We start from the raw sequence: 5849 nt of genomic DNA on the forward strand, positions 1-5849 counted from the left end.
AAAGAAAGAAAGAAAGAAAGAAAGAAAGAAAGAAAGGAAGGAAGGAAGGAAGGAAGGAAGGAAGGAAGGAAGGAAGGAAGGAAGGAAGGAAGAGGAGGACAAACAACAACAAAACCCCACATAATAACTATTAAAAAGAAAACTAAAAAACAGAGCTACACTGTGATCCAGCTATGGCTCTGAATGTCTATCCGGAGGAATCAATATCAGGGTACAACATGAGGCCTGAACACCTAGGAGGGTTTACGGAAAACAATTCAGCTGCAGGTGAATGAATAAGTAAAACAGGTGTGGAGATGAACACATATAAAGATACAATGAAGCTTGATTCAGCCAAAAAGAGGAACAATATTATATTATTTGCAGGAAAATTTGGAATGGAAATTGTTTTAAGCAAAAATAAGCCAGATTCCATAATAATTCCATATTTCATTTTCTCTTGCACCTGCAGAACATAGATTTTTTTTTTAAGGGCCTTGAAGTAGAGGAGCGACTTTCAAGAGCGAGGGCGAGGACAGAGGAGATAGATGAATAGTGGGGTTGCTTTTCTTAAAGCGCACACACATGCAGCCGGGAGGGAAAATGGCAGGGAGAACAGGGGAGGAGTTGGAGGGAAGGAAACTGGGGTGGATTTAACCGAAATGTGTAAAAGATGGGTAGGGCACAAATGACCTGATTATATTATATGCCTCCATGAAATGTCATACTGAAGTCCATTGCTTTCTACAAATACGTGCTGATTTAAAACACTATTTTCTTTTTCTGAGAAAGGGTTTCATATAACCCAGGATAGCATCAGATTCACAATGTAGCTAAGGAGGACCGCAAACTCCTGATCCACCACATTTGGGGTTCCAGAATTACGGGAGTGTCCCATCATGCTCAGCTTGTACCAGACTGAGGCCCAAGCCAAGGACTTCGAGCATTCTGGGTCCAAACTCTCCCAAGGGAATTTTGCAGCCTCCCCTCAATCGTCTTCCCTGGTTGTTTGTTTGACCATTTCATTCAAGGCGTCCCAAAGAACCTGCTCCCATTGGGCCTTCTGATATCCAATATACACCGTTAGTAACACAACTCAAAAGAAATAACGCTTTACTTACCCCGACCTAGTCAGGAATGTCACAGCTCAGAATCCTGCCGCAGGCCGACCACCAGGCGACAATCCTTAGAGTCACAGTGGGCGGGTATAGAGTAAGGGCCTGAGAGAACAGATAGATATCATTAGGAAAGGGACATAAACAGATAGATATCAATGAAAGGGGGTGGAACGAGAGAGCTGAGGTGAAGAGGGTTAGGGGAGAGTGTGGGAAGAGGTAGCTGGCCTGGAACTCTCTGTGAGGTTCAGGCTGACTTTCAACTGGAAGCGCTACTCCCGTCCCGTCCTCCTGAGCACTGAGATCAGAAGGACAGACAAGCCAGAGTGCCACGCCTGGAGGAGAAAATGCTTAATGGAGTTGTTTTTTTCCGTAATGGAAAGAAATAGTTTCAATTTTAGTTTAGACAAATAGAGGAATTAAAATGGGCATTTCTGGCTGGGAGGTGGTGGCACAGGCCCTTAATCCCAGTACTCAGGAGGCAGAGGCAGGAGGATCTCTGTGAGTTTAAGGCCAGCCTGGTCTAAAAGAACTAGTTCCAGGACAGGCTCCAAAGACACAAAGAAAGTCTACCTCAACAAACAAACAAAGGCATTTATCTAAGGGCTTATTAACCAGAGTGACTGATATAAAACTGAGGCCAAGGGTATTGTGATAAATGTTTTCTTATCTTTTTAAAATTTTTTTGTTTACATAGTAAGTTCTAGGACAGCCAGAGCTATATAGTGATATGTAAGACCCTGACTCAAAAAAACAAAAAACAAAAAACAAAACAAAAACAAAAAGAAAAAAAAAAGGAAACTGTTCTCAGATTACTCATTTTACAAATTATTTCTTTTGTGAGGTGGTGGTGGCACAAGCTTTTAATCCCAGCACTTGAGAGGCAGAGGCTGGTGGATCTCTGTGAGTTCAAGGCCAGCCTGATTGAGACTGAGTGCCAAGGCAGCCAAGGTTACACAGCGAAACCCTATCTTGAAAAACCAAAATAATTAAATTTTAAAAAATTTAAAAATTATTTCTTTGGGGCTGAAGAGATAGCTCAGTGGTTAAGAGCATTGACTGCTCTTCCAGAGGACTCTGGTTCAATTCCCAGCACCCACATGGCTACTCACAACTGTCTGCAACTCCAGTTCCAGGGGATCTAATGCCTTCATACAAATGCACATAAAATACTAAAAAAAAAAAGTTTTTTAAATTATTTCTTTCATTTCATGAGATTTGTTTTGTTTTGTTTTTCAAGACAGGGTTTCTCTGTGTAGTCCTGGCTGTCCTGGAACTAGCTCTGGCTATTTTATGAGATTATGATTATGTCACCCCAGCCTTTCCCCCTCCAAAACCTCCTTTGCTCTCTTTCATGGCTTCCTTTTCATCAGCTGTCATTACATACACACAGATGTGTGTACGGATGCATACACACACATGTATATCACTGAGCACGTAAGCACACCACGCTCAATCTGTATGTTTCCAGGGCTGACCATTGGTGCTGGATAACCCTGGGGAAGACTCTCTCTCCCCCTCTCAGCCTTCCCTAGCTGTCCGTACTTCTTTGTGTAGGGCCGAGGACTCCCGGACTCACGCCTGTGCACTCTGACACGTCTATTGGTGTCGCCCTTGTTCAGCTCACCTTTGGGCAGTCACGTTGGTGAGACTTTATGCGTGTACCATCTGATGTCAGTAGACACAATTACAGCAAATCTCTGATTTTCGGCCCTTTTGATCTTTTGGCCCCTCCTTTCAAAATATCCCCTGAGCCTTAACTTTGCCTACATGTTTCAGATTGCTCTACTAGCTGTGGTGCTTTGAATGGCACGTTTCCCACTAGTCTCGCGAATCTGAATACCTGGTCTCTAGTTGGTAGCCCTGTCTGGGGAGGCTTGGGAGATGGAGCCTTGCTGGAGGAAGTGTGCCGCGGGGGATGGACCGGGAGGATTCAAAAGCCATGTACTCTTTTTGAAGATGTATCTACTCAACCTGCAAGTTGTCATCTGACCTCCACATGTACACAGTTAGAGGAATACACACCCATACACACAAATGCAATAAGAAAAGCATAGTACAGCACAATCAATAAAGCAGTAACCTAATGTTTACTCTCACTGGTAAGCATGTGTAACGGGGCTGGAGAGAGGGCTCCGTGATTAGGAGTACAAGCTGCTCTTCCAGAAGATCCGAGTTTAGCTCCCAGCACCCACATCAGGCATAACACCACAACCACCACAGCCTGGGGTCTGATGGCCTTCTCATGTACCCACATGCGTGCAGCATGCACTGACACAAACAAATGAATGAAAATACATCTTAGGGGCCTAAAGAGATGGCTCAGTGGTTAAGAGCACTGACTGCTCTTCCAAAGGTCCTGAGTTCAATTCCCAGCAACCACATGGCAGCTCACAACCACCTGTAATGAGGTCTGGTGCCCTCTTCTGGCCTCACGCAGACAGAACACTTTATGCATAATAAATAAATAAATCTTAAAATATATGCTGTGTGTTAGATGTGATCCTTTGCCATCCACATGTGGCAGCATGGTTGGTTTGTCTACACCAGATCCACCACCAACACAGATGGTCGCCCTGCTGAACGCGGCATACAGCAGGGTCACATGAGACCATAATGGAGCTGGGAGCCTTCAGTGAAGCACCCTTACCCAGCATTTGCCTATCTAAATGGAATGAAGCTGAAACTCTCGCTTAGGCACGCACAGGGTCCTGGACTACCTTCCAGCACTGCAGAAACAACCACAGGGTGTGGTGCTGCACACCTTAATCCCTGCACTGAGGCTGAGGCAGGTGGGTCTCTGTGAGTTCAGGGCCAGCCTGGCTTATGTGGTAGTCCAGGTCAGCTAAGGCTGTTTCAACCTGTACCAACAGCAATGGGTGATCTTTGGTAAAAGATCACCTGAAGATCTCTAAGAAAGCGTGTATTTTAAGCGTTTTCGCAACAGAGATAAATACATGTACTACTATGTAAACCAGGCTGGCCTCAGACAGCTTAGTGTGGCAACTCTAACATGTATCAAAACACTATAAATGCATGAATTGAATCTTCTGAGAGTTCTTTATTTCATGTGTATGAACATTCTGCCTGTACCATATCAGGAGGGCACTGGAACTCCTGGGCTGGAATTGCGGTTGCTTATTAGCTGCAGTGAGGGTGGTGGGTCCTCTCCAAGAGCAGCCACTGATTTAACCTCTGAGCCATCTCCCCTGCCTCTGAGACTCACTTTTTCTTTTCCTTTCTTTCCTTTATTTTTTTTCCCTCGAGACAACAGGGTTTCTCTGTGAAACAGTCTTGGCTGTCTTGGAACTCACTTTGTAGACCAGGCTGGCCTTGAACTCACAGAGATCCACCTGTCTCTGCTCCCCACACCCCGCATCCCGCCACCCTCTGAGTGCTGGGATTAAAGGTGTGCGCCACCACTGTCCTGCTAGATACTTGTCAATGGTTAACTGAAAACCAGCTGAAACAGCAGAGCTGGGAGATGTAACCAAGTTAGTAGAATGTCTGTCTAATATGCACAAAGCCCTGTGCCCACCACACAGCACTATCTGGGCACAGCAGTTCATGCTATTTTTTCAACACTTGGTGGGTGAAGAGCGGAGAATTAGGACTTCAAGATTACCTTAGCCTAAGACATGGTAAATTCAGGGCCAGCCTGGGCTACATAAGACCTTGTTCAACAAAGCAAAATGATTCAGAAAAGAGAAACACGTACACACAGACACATACAGGCGGGCACATGCCGCGAGCTGCACCCGGGTACTTACTCTGCTTTTTTAAAGTTTGGTGTCTACCACCATCTAGTGGCTGCACGTAGCAACTGTTTACAGATTCACAGGCTCTGTAAAGACAATAAAAAGATGGGGTTTGTGCCTTTGGGAAAACACAGCTACAGCATTTACAGATATTAGTGACTTAGAAAACTTGTGTGTCCACATGGGCTTAGTTCCGCCGCTATTTTGATGGCTTTATTACTTCACCATGGGGAATGCCCACATGTAGACACAACACAGAATTGTAAAAGTCCAAGTTAAAACTGAATACATTTGGGTTGTTCAAGTATGCTGCATCCATATCCACATGCACACACATGTACACACATGCACACACTGCACACATACTTACACATAAACACACACACATATCCACCTGTCTGCCTGCCCAGGGCTGGGATTAAAGGCACGTGTCACCACCACTTGGCCATAAACTACATTTTTCACTTCTGCATTTTTTCAAGGTCTTTCTCACTTAAAATGAAACATATCATGACAGGTTCATCTAATTAAGTCAATTACTTCAGAAATCCCTTTTGATTTTTTTTTTTTTTTTTGCTTGTTTGTTATGTTTTACAAGACAGGCTTTCTCTATGTCCTGGCTGTCCTGGAACTTGCTTTGTAGAACAGGTTGGCCTAGAACTCACAAAGCTCCACCTGCCTCTGCCTCCTGCATGCTGGGATTAAAGGAGTGTGCCATCACCTCCCAGTCCCTTTTATGTTTTTAAAGATGTATTTATTTTTACTTTATGTGTCTGGGTGTTGTACCTGCACATCTATGCGTCACGCTGCAGGGCCCTCAGAGGCTAGAAGAGGACCCTGGGGGCATAGGATCCCATGGAACTGTGTGGGTGCTGGAAACTGAACCCGGATCCTCTGCAAGGGCAATAAATACCCTTCTTTTCTTTTTTCTTCTTAGCAAGGTCTCTCTCTCTCTCTCTCTCTCTCTCTTTCTCTCTCTGGAGTGCTACTTATCTTG

At 44.7% G+C, this 5849-nt stretch overlaps 1 protein-coding gene across 7 annotated transcripts in view; it reads right to left on the reverse strand.

Annotated features, from left to right (window-relative positions):
* The window catches only part of LOC101988510 (ubiquitin carboxyl-terminal hydrolase 29-like), a 215761-nt gene that overhangs the window by 13237 nt on the left and 196675 nt on the right, over positions 1-5849 (reverse strand). For all 7 annotated transcript variants that reach the window (XM_026777138.1, XM_026777135.1, XM_005369280.2 and 4 more), the window contains 2 exons: positions 4865-4938; positions 1101-1199 (listed from right to left, as the gene is read on the reverse strand). The gene's annotated coding sequence lies outside the window, so the exon portion shown is untranslated. The remainder of the gene's footprint in view (positions 1-1100; positions 1200-4864; positions 4939-5849) is intronic.

The sequence above is a fragment of the Microtus ochrogaster genome, unplaced genomic scaffold, assembly GCF_000317375.1.
Source record: "Microtus ochrogaster isolate Prairie Vole_2 unplaced genomic scaffold, MicOch1.0 UNK47, whole genome shotgun sequence".
NCBI classification, from domain to species: domain Eukaryota; kingdom Metazoa; phylum Chordata; class Mammalia; order Rodentia; family Cricetidae; genus Microtus; species Microtus ochrogaster.